The sequence below is a fragment of the Bombina bombina genome, chromosome 5 (assembly GCF_027579735.1).
Source record: "Bombina bombina isolate aBomBom1 chromosome 5, aBomBom1.pri, whole genome shotgun sequence".
Lineage (NCBI taxonomy): Eukaryota > Metazoa > Chordata > Amphibia > Anura > Bombinatoridae > Bombina > Bombina bombina.
This window is the reverse complement of record NC_069503.1, coordinates 941,036,506-941,052,294: the sequence shown is the minus strand read 5'-3', so window position 1 is coordinate 941,052,294 and position 15,789 is coordinate 941,036,506. Positions and strand designations below refer to the sequence as shown.

Below are 15,789 nucleotides of genomic sequence, written 5' to 3'. Positions count from 1 at the left end.
CTGCTCCCTCGTCTGATTGCCAAGATCAAGCAGGAGAGAGCTTTGGTGATTTTGATAGCTCCTGCGTGGCCACGCAGGACTTGGTATGCAGATCTGGTGGACATGTCATCCCTTCCACCATGGACTCTACCGCTGAGGCAGGACCTTCTACTTCAGGGTCCTTTCAACCATCCAAATCTAATTTTTCTGCGTCTGACTGCTTGGAGATTGAACGCTTGATTTTATCAGAACGTGGTTTCTCTGAGTCGGTCATTGATACCTTAATTCAGGCTCGAAAGCCTGTCACCAGAAAAATCTATCATAAGATATGGTGTAAATATCTTCATTGGTGTGAATCCAAGGGTTACTCATGGAGTAAAGTCAGGATTCCCAGGATATTATCTTTTCTCCAAGAAGGATTGGAGAAGGGATTGTCAGCTAGTTCCTTAAAGGGACAGATTTCTGCTCTGTCTATTCTTTTGCACAAGCATCTGGCGGATGTTCCAGACGTTCAGGCGTTTTGTCAGGCTTTAGTTAGAATCAAGCCTGTGTTCAAACCTGTTGCTCCACCTTGGAGTTTAAATTTAGTTCTTAAAGTTCTTCAAGGGGTTCCGTTTGAACCTCAGCATTCCCTAGATATCAAGCTTTTATCTTGGAAAGTTCTGTTTCTGGTAGCTATCTCTTCGGCTAGAAGAGTTTCAGAGTTATCTGCCTTGCAGTGTGATTCCCCTTATCTGATCTTCCATGCAGATAAGGTAGTTTTGCGTACCAAACCTGGTTTTCTTCCAAAGGTGGTATCTAATAAGAATATCAATCAGGAGATTGTTGTTCCGTCACTGTGTCCTAATCCTTCTTCAAAGAAAGAACGTCTTTTACACAATCTTGACGTGGTTTGTGCTTTAAAGTTTTATTTACAAGCTACTAAAGATTTTCGGCAAACATCTGCATTGTTTGTTGTCTACTCTAGACAGAGGAAAGGCCAAAAGGCTTCAGCAACTTCTCTTTCTTTTTGGTTAAGAAGTATAATCCGCTTAGCTTATGAGACTGCTGGCCAGCAGCCTCCTGAAAGAATTACAGCTCATTCCACTAGAGCGGTGGCTTCCACATGGGCTTTTATAAATGAGGCTTCTGTTTAACAGATTTGTAAAGCATCGACTTGGTCTTCGCTTCATACTTTTTCAAAATTCTACAAATTTGATACTTTTGCTTCTTCTGAGGCTATTTTTGGGAGAAAGGTCTTACAGGCAGTGGTGCCTTCCGTTTAAGCGCCTGCCTTGTCCCTCCCTTCATCCGTGTCCTATAGCTTTGGTATTGGTATCCCACAAGTAATGGATGAATCCGTGGACTGGATACACCTTACAAGAGAAAACAAAATTTATGCTTACCTGATAAATTTATTTCTCTTGTGGTGTATCCAGTCCACGGCCCGCCCTGTCATTTTAAGGCAGGTGTTTTTTATTTTTAAACTACAGTCACCACTGCACCCTATAGTTTCTCCTTTCTCTTGCTTGTCTTCGGTCGAATGACGGGAGGTGGCAGTTAGGGGAGGAGCTATATAGACAGCTCTGCTGTGGGTGATCCTATTGCAGCTTCCTGTTGGGAAGGAGAATATCCCACAAGTAATGGATGAATCCGTGGACTGGATACACCACAAGATAAATAAATTTATCAGGTAAGCATAAATTTTGTTTTTTCATATAAAGATAGCAAGAGAGCAAAGAAAATTGATAATAGGAGTAAATTAGATAGTTGCTTAAAATTGCTTGCTCTGTCTGAATCATGAAAGAGAAATAGAAGCATTTTTATAATATACATGTATTAGAAAAAATGCTCTAATAAAAGCTATAGCTGTTTCAAACGTGTATTTAAGTATGCGCTGTGCACCAGCATTTTAAACACAGCACTTGTTCAGAGAATTTATGGTGCTTGTACCATCTGGTAATGACTCAATTTGTTAATAGCTTACATGCTACAATCCCCACTGGCTCTCTGAGCAGCTGCAGAATATTTAGCTATGCTTCACATGCACGTGCAGACATGCTTAACATGTGACAAACAGTGATAACTTTTAATAGAAGCATTGTTGCCAATACATGTATATTGCAAATATGTTTCATTGCAAAGATATAATTAATCAATGTACATTTAAATTTTGACCTGAATGACCTTTACACCCCAAAATATATGTAAATAGGAAGGGGTGACATTCCCTAAATGTACAGATTGTCTGTGACCACAACTGCCAAATCACTTATGTCCTCTTAGCATTCCCTAGAAGCACCTATGATGCCTATATGCTGAAGAAATCAGCCTAATATGAAGACTTTGAGGCCGAGTTATTAAAGGGACAGTCAACACCAGAATTTTTGTTGTTTTAAAAGATAGATAATCCCTTAATTTCCAATTCCCCAGTTTTGCATAACCAACACAGTTATAATTATACACGTTTTACCTCTGTAATTACCTTGTATCGAACCCTCAGCAGACTGCCCCCTTATTTCAGTTCTTTTGACAGACTTGCATCTTAGCCAATCAGAGCTGTCTCCCTGGTAAATTCAAGTGCATGAGCTCAATGTTATCTATATGAAACACGTGAACTAATGCCCTCTAGTGCTAAAAAAATGCATTTAGATTAGAGGCGGCCTTCAAGGTCAAAGAAATTAGCATATGAACCTCCTAGGTTTAGCTTTCAACTAAGAATACCAAGAGAACAAAGCAAAATTGGTGATAAAAGTAAATTGGAAAGTTGTTTAAAATTACATGCCCTATTTGAAACATGAAAGTTTTTTTTTGGACTTGACTGTCTCTTTAAGTTGCGAATCCAGCCGTTTCCTGTGCGAGCCTTCAGGCAGCATTGCACAAGCATTTCACAATAAATGCTTGTGCAATGATAAATGCCCACATCGTATGCTGTCGGCATTTATCGATGTGGGGCGGACATGATCCACTATAGCAGATCATGTCTGCCCGCACATTGTTAAATCAGCCCCTTTGTGTAGACAAGATATCTGGGTGTCTGTTGTGTAAGAGCTGTATTGATGAGATATATGTTGATGCATTTTACATGTGTTTTATACTTATATGTTTTTTTGTTTTGTTTTTCTTTATTTCTTTCAGAAAATGTGGGTTTTCCCTGTTATAATTAGCATTTCATATGATTGGAAACCCACTACATCTCAAATAAAATACAGGCGCATACAAAAGCCAGGGCAATGATTGGGAGGACATTTATCATATTTAAGAGCCGGTTCAGATGCCAGCACAAGGCGGGGAGGACACTAAAATATAGCACAACTAAACTACTAAAGTAGTAGATATAATAATTGTCTGCTTTATCTTCCACAATAGTATAGTACAACAAATACCCCCATAGAGGTAGCAGACAAACCAGAGGAGGCTAATATGTCAAGTTTAGAGACAGGGGATATGGCAGGTTCATTTGCAACATCTAATTAAAGGGATAGAATTGTAAATTATTATTTTTTAATATTTATTTATGATTTATATAATAAAAATCAGTTTTTCATACAAATGTTATTTTTTTCTAATAATAAATGTAATTTATGATTCACTCTAATTCCATATAAAAAATGTTTATGTATTGACATGGGGATACATACTTATATTACACATCTATGTAGAACTTTATCACTTAAAAATCATATGTTCTTCTAAATGTATGTATATATGTATATGTATAAATTTATACAGGTAGCCCTCAGTTTACGCCGGGGTTAGGTTCCAGAAGGAATGGTTGTAAATCAAAACCATTGTAAATTGAAGCCCAGTTTATAATGTAAGTCAATGGGAAGTGAGGGAGTTAGATTCCAGGCCCCTCTCAAAATTGTCATAAGTAACACCTAATACATTATTTTTAAAGCTTTGAAATGAAGACTTTAAATGATAAACAGCATTATAAACCTAATTAAATAATCACACAACAGACTGTATCATCAAAAACGTTTTTTACTTGAATTTTTCTGCAAACAGTTCTCTGCATTGTTAGCATGTTAGATAATATTGGGTCTGCACCTATTCTATGCATTTCAATCTGGACTGATTAAGCAGTTAGACACCCTCACCTCAAGCAGCTGGACAGGAATATAATAGGGAAGTGGCTGCTAGATCTTGTTGCTCGATAGGTCCGGTCTGCTCTGTGTACACAGATCAATTTCAGTCTGCTAAGTTGCATAACTTTGCGGCAACACAAGTGGACAGCTCCACCTACTGGCTATTTTAATTAGTTCACTGCTTTTTAATGCTTTTCAATAGTAGTCACATGACTGAAAAAAAGATTGTTATTCTGAAACGGCGCAAATTGAACCGGCGTAAACCAAGGGTCACCCGAGGGCCACCCTTAAAGGGATAGCAGCTCAGGTTTCTGGTTATTGTTTAGGGAATAACAACAACCTAGTCTCCTATTTACTTGCGCCCTGTATTTTCCGCTTTTTGTTTCACTTTTACTTTCCTTGTGTCAGGGCTGCATTTTAGTTAGTTATTTTCAGTTAAAAACAAAAAACACCTTTCAGTGAATGAGGATCCTATTACCCTTTTGGATAATTATAATTTAACTGATCCAAAAACATTGTTTGTAAAATTTGAGAAATTATATAAGAAACAGTTAATTTACTGGCATGATTTTAATAGTCTGGAAAGATATCTGAAATACAAGGTAATCCCCAAAGGACTGCAGTTTTAAAAAACTACAATCATAGATAGCTCAGAAATTGAGCTCCTCTCTGAATGGGACTCTGCATTGGAAGAAATTTCTGTAAAATTGATGAATATTCTGATTAAGTTTAGAACTAAAAAGATAGAGCATTGCACAGAACAAATTAAAGATATTAGTGCTAAGCTCAATATGTTTAAAGGGGATGTCTACTATATAGAACTAGACAAAGAAAATAAAAAAAATAAAAAAGATAGAGAGGGTTGAACATGAAATAGAGATTAAGAAAAAGAAGAAATTTCTAAGGGATCTAAATATTAAACAGGATAAGGAGAGAACAAATAAAACTGATATGGAAATGGAGGAGGAGGAGATTTGGCAAGACTTGGGAGAGGATCCAAGCCAAAGAGAACAGTGTACCAATTGGTCTAATTTCCATTCTCCTGACCTCTCTGTAAACCATACCTTTAGAAATTTCCAAAAGAATACTAGAGATAGGATTGAATCACTAAAGGAGGCCTCTCTAAATAGATCTCATCACACTTCACCACAAAATAAGAAAAATAGTAATGCAGTTAGACAACATAACCACAATAATGCATATGGCAGACAAACAAATACATATAATAATCATGAATACAGACATCATCAGGTAAATAAGTGGCATCAATATGGCAACACATATAATTACAGACACTTTAATAATAAACCCTCTGGTCCACACAGAGAATATGAACCATATTATAATAGAGCCACGGTTTATAATGGAAATTATCAGGGTACAAAACCTTATTATAATCAACACAGATCGGGAAATAATAGTTTTTACCAACAAAATAGAAATGGAAATAGATCCAACTACAACCGTCAAGACGAAAAAAGTCATTTCCAATATCAACCTAATAGAGAAATGAAAACTCCAGTCCATATAAATAGAAATTTAAACAATCCAAATATTAACAATACAAATGTTTTAGTGCCTCCACAAAGGAAGACCCAAATAGGGAACAGTATACCAATCCAATATTAACAGCTGATCCCCCAACCCCTAGAATGGAACCAAAGGGACTCAAGAAAAACAAAAAGAGGCAGGGAGGATGTAGAGGAGGAAAGGGAAAAAGGACAGCAAAGGATAAGATCCTTGGATCGCAACATCTAGATGTTGAAAAAAATACTAACTTGGAGACTAAAATTTTCAGTCTTTCAAATCGAACCTTTTCTACTGAGGAAATCAGTATTTAGAATAAAGGGATATCTTTTGCCCCCACTAAGGGGTCTAATTCATTTGAAATTTTTATTGATTTAAATAAGTACATTAGAAAACTTACTTTAAAACGCCATTTTGAAAAACAAAAAAAAAAGATACCCAAAAGGTTTTAAATGATCATAATAATGATGAAAAAGTAACATTATCTTATGCTACCCATACCATGTTTAAACCCATTTCAACATATTTCCCAGTACAATCAAAAGGAAATTTTATACCTGTGTTTTATAACTTAGTTAAGGAGGATCTAGACAAATTTTGTAAACATTATAGAATTAATAGAGATAACCTGAATACAAGGGAAAAACGTATTCTAAAAAATCTAAAGGAAGACTCCTCAATTATCTTCAGGGAGGCAGACAAAGGTGGGGGTATTGAAATACAAGAGAAAGCTGATTATATGACAGAAGCACTCTATTTATTGAATGATCAGGCTACATATAAGAAAATTAAAGGGGACCCAACGAAAACTTTTCTAAATGAATACTTGGAACTAATTCACATTGCAAAATCAAGTAACTTTTTAAATGAGAATGAATTTTATTTTCTAAAAAATTAAACACCGTCAATAGCTATCTTTTATCATTTGCCTTAAGTGCATAAGGATAAGAAAAATCCACCAGGGAGACCCATAGTGTCAAATATAAATTGTTTAACATCAAAACTATCAGAATTCATTGACACTTTTCTACAACCACTGGTCCCTTTATTGAAATCCCATTTGAAAGATTCCATGGATACAATAAATAAAATATCAAATATCAGATGGGAATCAAATTATTTATGGGCCACCTTAGATATTAATGCACTTTATACCAATATACCACATAATAAGGATTCTGGCTCAAATAAAAATAAACTGATATAGAACCTGACAAACAAATACTTTTAATAGAATCAATTAAATTCATTTTAGAAAGAAATTATTTTACTTTTAAAGATCAATTTTACTTGCAAACAAGTGGCACCGCAAGGGGTACTCGCTTTGCCCCCAGCTACACCAACCTATATATGGGGGCATGGGAAGAGACACAAATTTGGGAAAATAACCCTTTTCTACCCCATATTGTTTATTGGGGTAAATTTATTGATGATATCATTTTAATTTGGTCAGGTACACATGACATTTTAGAGGAATTTATTGCTTTTATCAGTATAAATTATTTTAATCTCTCTTTTACGAAAAAAATAGACTAAAGTGAAATAGAGTTTTTGGATTTAGAAAATAATATCCTGTCAAAGCTATACAACAAAGATATTGATAGCAATGGTTACTTACACGCAAATAGTGGCCATTATCCAAAATGGATAGAGAATATCCCCTTTGGACAGTTTCAACGAATCCATCGCAACTGTTAAAAAATGGAGGATTATGAATGAGAATCCATGGAACTAAAGAAAAAATTTCAGAAAAGGGGTTATAAACACAAAATCCTAGAACAGGCTGACAAAAAAAAACGAGAACAATCCCAAGAAACACAATATTAAAGGAAAAAAATTAGGTATAATTTGCACAACTATAAATCTTGTAGTTTAGTGACTACATATAATGAGGGTGCCCAAGAAATCAACAGAATTTTTAAAAAAACACTGGCACATCCTGAAAAAAGATTAGTTTCTTAAAGAAATAACAAAGGATAATCCGAAAGTAATATATAAGAGGAATAAAAATCTAAAATCCATTTTGGCACCTAGTCAATTAAGAACTAATGTAACAAATAACTCAAATTGGCTAGGGAAACATTCTGAAGGTTTCTACAAATGCAACAGAAAAAAATGTGAAGCATGTATCCACCACTTCAGTGGAAACAAGCCGACAAAAAAAGTTTAAGTCTTGCAGTACAGGGAAGGAGTTTGAAAGAAAAACTTTGTGTAACTGTAAAACTGAATATGTAGTATATATTTTACAGTGCAGCTGTAATTTGCAGTATATTGGTAGGACCATTAGACCTTATAAGAAGGGGCTACTAGAGCATCTAACCAATATAATCGCAGGTGAGACATCACATAATCTGTCCCTACATTTCAAAAATATTCATAATAAAGACCCACAATGTCTGAAGGGAACTATAATTGAACATGTTAAACCTCACAAATGTGGGGGAAACAGAACAATTGCATTAAGAAAGAAAGAAACTTTCTGGATACATACTATGAACACCCTAATGCCTAATGGTCTTAATAAAGACATAGATTTAGCTGCATTTCTGGAAAACTAATAAATTAAATATGCTATCTAGCTAGTTTTTAAATTGCCAGGTTGCATTTTTATTTATTTATTCTTTAATATATTTATATATTTATATATTTTAGCATATCTCAAGGACATAAGTTTCTAACATATAAGCATTCAATCCTATTTTCTTTTAAATGGATTTTATTTGGATATTATTATATGTAAAATAGACTTAAAGTATGAATTTTAACGTTTTTATTGCCTTTATCATGTGTTCTTTTTTTGAAGGTTTATTGTATTAGCTATATTAGTTGGTCCAGTTAATCAGATGTATTTTTATAACATTTATGTATTTATAAAAACATAGATAATTTTAGATCCCCTTATCTGGATTTGCTAAATAGAGATCCAGTCACAAACAGAGTTAAATTATCAAACATACCGACAGTTAATAGCATGTATGTATTTCTATAAACATAGATAGATAATCCAAGATTCCCTCGTCTTGATTTGCCAAGCAGCGATTCAGCTGCAATCAGCGTCAGAGTGTCAAACTTTTTTAGAACTAACCAATAAGTGAGATGCTCTAACGTAGGAGAGAAGTGGGTTTGTAGTAGCCAATAGTAGCACAGCTAACACGCCCCAGAACCAAGTCATGTGGTTTAAAAAGAGAACAGCCGCTCATTTCAGTACAAGTCTCTGAAGAAGAAGGAAGTATTGAGAAAGATCCTTTGAAACGCGTTAGACATACGAACTGAACGAACTGAACTCTGATACCGGATTATCCAGATTTTCATTCCTGCTACTGTGTACTATTGGGGCTTATTCTTGGGACACTAGCCTATTGCAAATCCAGAGTGAATTCTTACCTGTGTAAGCATAATTCCCATAAGCCTTTCCAATACCTCATATAAGTTTGAGGTTAATTCATGTAAGTAAGCATTTTTATAGTGTGTTTTCCATGTGAATAAAGTGTATTATATATTTTTAAAACGATATCACACTATTTGCGGCTTTTGTTTTCTCTACATATTTCCATGGGGAGATCTACCATGCTCTGAAAAGATAAGATCATACATCTCAGGGGCAGAAGGAACACTGACTCCTGCAAGGCACTTGAAAACTCCACCATACACCCAGAGGGAAGCTGACTACCATAATATTACTCCTCTGCAGTGCAAACATCTTACCTCATAGGATTGAGGTTTTATCCTGTAAGTGAGAATTTCAGCTATATTCACAGGAATGTAGTCATATATAATATATACTAATTTGAATGTGTCCATTAACCCATGTCAAACACTAATTATTTGGTTATGTGTGTAGATTTTTGAGAGCTTAATTTTACTCTAGAAATTCTCTATCATCATTATATACAGTATATATTGTACTTATCCTATTGGAATAACAGAAACAGCGCTAATCATTTCCCTTTCTGTTCTCTATCTATCTATCTATCTATCTATCTATCTATATATATATATATATATATATATATATATATATATATATATATTGCTATATATATAATGCAGGTGAAGAAGGAGTCACTCACAGGGTCTTTGGCAAAATGCCAATGTATTTATTGACGTTTCGGGGTCTCCACCTTTTTCAAAATAAGCATAACATGTCATACAAACTTACCCTCTTTATATCCCTGCACATCTAACACCACTAAACAGCGTTCGTGGCCGCAAACCAGAAGTTACACAGCGTCACGTGACACTGACGTCACGTGTATCGCCATGGCAACCAGACGCTTAGCCGCGAGTGCCGTGTGTAAATTAAAAACAATAACACATACAAGTGCAATTGTATTGCCAGGAGTTACATGTCTCAATAAGCGGAGTTACATTATACACGATGATCATCATGGTATTTAACACGTATCAGACTATGTTGGTGTTGCAGCTTAATACAGTATACAGCAGTTATGCTAGCACAGTAGATGAAGCAATTAATAATACAGTTAATCATGGTATCACTACACTTCACATTACATATATAAGGTTACAATGTTAAAACAGTATTGCTCTGTACTATATCATGCTACTGGCTAGATCCAATGACGATCTCCAGAAATCCTGTCGAGTATTTGTGCAAGCAGCAGTGTAAAAGGACATAGACATCATAATTTGGCTAATAAATGGTACATCATGCCAGTTAAGTTATATGTATCATATATCAGTCTGGAGATAAGTAACTTAAACCGTACCAAATATAACTGAATTTAGGTAGACATACTAGTGGTATCTGTTATTGTTTTTAATTTACACACGGCACTCGCGGCTTAGCGTCCAGATGTGATAGCGATACATGTGACGTCAGTGTCACGTGACGCTGTGTAACTTCCGGTTTGCAGCCGCAAACACCGTTTAGTGGTGTTAGATGTGCAGGGATATAAAGAGGGTAAGTTTGTATGACATGTTATGCTTATTTTCAAAATGGGGGAGCCCTTGAAACGTCAATAAATACAACGTCCCTGTGAGTGACTCTTTCTTCACCTGCATTATATTCACTCTTGGAGTACACCCAGGGCAACGTGGGCTGTTCGAGCCTCTCAACTTCACCAGGAGTGCTACTACCTCTGCTTACATTATATATATATTACAAAAGCTAATGATAACTTTACCTAATATTACCTTCAGAACAGAATTGCACTTCCGGGAGGTAGCTAAACACATACGGTTAGCCAATGACAAGAAAGAAATGTGTATATCCACCACCAATCAGTAGGTAACTCCCAGTACTGCATTGCTAATGCTGCTGTAGATATGTGCATAGAGAATAGTTTTTTCTATAAAGGATACCAAGAGAACAAAGTAAACTTGAAAGAAGATGTGAAATTAAAGGCTTCTTAAAATAGCATAACCTGAATAATGAAATTTTCTTCTCCCTTTAAGAAACCTCTTTTAAAAATAAAACTACAAGATAATTTGTCTCTTCTGTCCTGATATTCAAAACCTCGCCGCACAGGAGAGAAATTCTAAGAAGTCTCGTGGGTACGGCAAGGCCCTTCAAAAAATTTAGAAACACAAATTTTATCTGAAGAAATGTTTTATGTTGCTATATAGTGTTCTTTATGTGAAACAGAGACTCCTACATTACAATACAAGGTCTAAAAAAAATCCCAAACATTTTGTGTGATTTCTCTCCATACCGGCAAGGTTTAGAATATAAGGCCCTTCATAATAATAAATTTATATTAATGTCTGTCAGAATACAGTGGCCACAACTGCTCTGATTCTCAACACACACTGCAAATTATGTTTCATGAAATAAAGATTTTATTTACACTGTACAGAACGTGTTTTACTTGCAGTATCCTGATCGGTACAGTGTAAATGTACCATTTGGAGTGAGGGAAGTGGCTCAATAGTTTCAATGGTGAAAATAGTGCAATTTCATCAAACTATAAATTCACACTGTACAGACCAGGATCCTGCAAGTTAAACACAATGGTACGTTGTGAATAAACTGTTTGGTGTGAGTGAAGCAAATCAACTGCGGAAATAGCGCAATTTTATCAAAACATGATTCACAATATGTGACTTTTTTTAAAGCCCAATATTGTATACTGGAACAGTTGCAGCCATTTTATTCAGCATTTTAGGGCTAAAAATCACATTTTTTAATCATAGTTAATAACCATTTTTATCACAGTAAGCAAAGTTTAACAAATTATGGGCCAGATTACGAGTGGAGTGCAAATTTTTGCACGCAACCGATATCGGGTTTTGCGATCGTTTGCACGTAGTTTAAATTGTGCTGGTATAACAAGTTTAAAGTAAATTGCTGGTGCAATGCTGACCCCAATCAGCCACTAGCAGGGGGGTAAATGAAGTCGATCATAATTGATCGGGTTGATTTCTGTCAATGTCTGTGCTCAAAGCAATGCCGCCCCCAATCGGCCGCTAGCAGGGGGTGTCAATCAACCCGATCGTATTTGATCGGTTTGATTTCTGTCAATGTCTGTCCTCACAGCAGGCCGACAGGTTATGGAGCAGCGGTCTTCAGGCTTGCCAGAAACATGGGGCATCAAAGGTAAAGATATATGTGTCTTGCTTGTAACAGTGTTTCACATCAGAGGTGAAATCCTCTCCACCAAATGATGCAGATATTACCAAGAGTGCACGAGATGTGGCACTCCCTAATGAATGTATTGAGTTAGCAGCAGAACACAGGTTGGATAAAAGATAATGATATATAAACTAGTTGATAGATCTCAAAAGTATTCCTAACTAAATGTTCGTGTGGATATCGGTCTTGGGCCAAAATTGTCGCCCCCCAAATCTGTATACTCCAACTATGTGCTAATTGTGTATGATATATAGTATTAATATAAATATAGTATTAATATAAACGTCTACATACAGTTTATCACACAATACATGTTAAGATAAATATGACAAAGAACAATCATGATAAAAATATAAAAATATAAAAATAAAATGAAATCCAATGTGAAAAATTATGCGAAAAAAGACGATGTGACAAATAGTGTGAAAAAACAATAAACAAAAAAGTGTCCAATACACAATAGAAAAATAAGAATCCAAAATTAACGAACTTCAATTGAACCAAATAATTCAAACAGTTCCTTTAGAGTGAAAACTGCAAATTCACTCAATTTAAATGGGCTGTGGAGAAATGTCCAATATATTTTAAGCTCCACAGCTGGTATTGCAGGTTATTGGAACCACAGTAAAGGTATAGGAAAGTCAAAATTAAACTTGCAAGAAATAGATAGAGCAGGTAATTTTAAGTTTAAAATCACTTCTATTTTCAAATGTGCTTCTACTTTTAGTATCCATTGTTAAAAAATGAATACGCACATATCCTTCACTAGTGGAAGCTAGCTGGTGATTGGTGCCTGCATAGATTTGTCTCTTGTGATCGATTAACTAGATGTGTTCAACTAGCTGCCAGTACTACAGTGCTGTTCCTTCAACAAAGGATAACAAGAGAATGAAGAATATTTGACAATAAAAGTAAATTTGAGTTGTTTAAATTTGTATGTTCTACCCAAATCATCAATTAAATTTTTGGGGCTTCCTGTCTCTTTAAGGAGAAACCAATTTTACAATACAATGTCAATTTAAAGGGACAGTCTACACAAAAATTGTTATTGTTTAAAAAGATAGATAACGCCTTTACTACCCAATCCCCAGCTTTGTGTAACTAACGCACTCTCCATAGCGCTGCCATTACAAGTTACTGCAAAACCTTGAAAAATTGATGAATGGTGTCAACGCACAGGTATTTGGTGTAGGCAAAATGTCAAGTATAGACCGGTGCTTAAGTAATGTTATAATACTGTATGTGAATAATTAGAAAGAAAACAAAGTACTTATAGTTAGCACTCTTGCCTCAAAACACTTCAATTAGAATATATTTAAAAATAGCTATATATATATATATATATATATATATATATATATATATATATATATATATACAGTATATATATAAAATATGGCCAATCACACTGATAGAGAAACAACAGATGAGAGTATATAGGTATGCAATACCATTCATTAAATTACACTATATAAACTGATAGAGAGACACATAAATAAATATATTGCTTAGTCACAAAGACAAGATACAAAAAGTCCCCTTGTGTGAAGAGATCTATAAATAAGCGGCCATCTTGATAGTTACCATATGGAAAGTCCCAAATCAATGCCCCTCACATAGACAGTGATAAGACAGGGTTCCGGCTGTAATCAATACATACAGATCCAACAGATGATGACTGTTCAGTGGTGGTCTAAAAAGGAAAGCTTATCAGCCCGTGGCTGTTCAGAGAGTAAGTTGCAGGAGCTAGTGGGCTGCAGGTAGTATAGAGCAGAAGAATACTGGCTAAGAAGCTGCCTCGCTCACTATCCGTAGGCAATTGACTGCACAGTCAGGTAAAGCTCTCTCCCTTACGCTGCAAGTATGACAGCGAAAAGCCACATCAAACAGCCGGAGAGCCGGAGTGCTTCCGGTACGCTAACACCTGATAAGTACCCCTATAACATTGCATGTCTGTACGGTATTAATTAGAGAGTGGGCAGAAAGCAAGCCTTTATACTACCAGCTGTATTCACTTGAGTTACTCTCTGCGGGACAAGCTGTGAGTGGAAGAAAAACCTTCTTTTGTTATGAGGTATGGTGCGATAAGGCCTGACTTGATGTGCTCATGCACGTTTTCCCCCATAGACATCAATGGAGAGAAAATGAAAAAAACTAACACCTATGATCGCGGAATGGCGCTCACTGTAACACTGTAACGCAATCCCCATTGATGTCTATGGGGAAAAGAAAGTTATGTAAAAACCTAACACCCTAACATAAACCTCTAGTCTAAATACCCCATATCCACCGCCCCCCGACATTGCCGACACTAATTAACGTTATTAATCCCTAAACTGCCGCCCTTTGACATCACAGACACTAAAAAACAAAAATCAGACAATAGGATTAAGCCGATTTAATCCTAGTGGCTGAGTTGAATATTTCAGCCAATAGGAATGCAATGGTACCCCAATTTAAAAGGGGTAAATTGTATTCAAGCTTCAGTGTGCGGCAGACAATCGCATGAAGAGGAGGCTCCACTGTGAATGTTGCTGCCGGTCCTGATCAGCTCTGCTCCGTGCCGCCACTGGGAGGAAGATAGAAGATGCCCCCGTGATGGATGAAGATGTTGCCCCTGTGATGGATGAAGATGGATGTCTGGACTTCAGGAACTGTGAGTACATTTTGTGTGGTTAGTGTTAGGTTTTTTTTGGGGTGTGTTTTTTTTTAGATTATGGATTTTTTTTATTTTAAAGGGCACAAAAGAGCTGATTGCAAAAGAGCTGATTGCCCTTTCAAGGGCAATGCCCATACAAATGCCTCTTTAGGTGCAATGGGTAGCATAGGTTTTTATTAGACTTAGGTTTTTTTTTTATTTTTGGGTTAGTTGGGTGGGGGGGTTTTACTCAGTGGCGTCACTAGGGTTGGTGTCACCCGGTGCGGTAAGTCATGGTGTCACCCCCCCCCCAGAAAGCAGACACACACAAAAACACAGGCAAACACACATTCAAACACTCAGACACACTTAAAAACACACTCAGATGCACACACAATCACAAACACTCAGAAACACACTCAGACACACACACAAAAACACTGAGACACACAAAAACTCAGACACACACATACAAAATATGTAAACTGCACTGCATTAATTATGAAGCGCATGCCTAGAGCTGCTCCCTGGCTCAGCAGAACATCAAATGAAAGATAAACAGAGCACTCTAAAATAAATCACTGAAGAAAAGGTTTAGGCACGCAAACTATGAAAATTCTGCTCTCTGACTCTGTTCCAAGTCTCTCAGTGCACAGCCCTGGGCCGCATGTCACTGAGCAGTGAGCAGCGCAACTTTGCAAGCCCCACGGCACACCCACAACATTCATAGTGAAATTGGGCAGGGGAGGAGCAAAGTACAAACAAGCAAAAGCAGCCAGGAAAACTATTTGTTGAAATTGCAGCACTGGCTCAAGGGGCAAAAAAATTGTGTGTCTACAACTTATCCAGTCCCACTAATGTTCACAAATGCCAGCCGCTAATAAAATAATCTATGCATCTCAACATTGTATTTCTTTGAATTTCAATAAAATTTAAAAAAAAAATTTTTTTTTTTTGGTGTCACCCCCTGGAGGGTGTTA

General features: G+C 36.1%; 1 protein-coding gene across 3 annotated transcripts in view; it reads right to left on the bottom strand.

Annotated features, from left to right (window-relative positions):
• The window catches only part of GDAP1 (ganglioside induced differentiation associated protein 1), a 220,462-nt gene that overhangs the window by 156,260 nt on the left and 48,413 nt on the right, over positions 1 to 15,789 (bottom strand). Inside the window, exon 1 of one of the 3 annotated variants that reach the window (XM_053715137.1) lies at positions 7,195 to 7,248. The exons of the other annotated variants lie outside the window; for them this stretch is intronic. The gene's annotated coding sequence lies outside the window, so the exon portion shown is untranslated. Of the gene's footprint in view, positions 1 to 7,194; positions 7,249 to 15,789 lie in introns of those variants that run through there. 3 annotated transcript variants of the gene reach the window in all.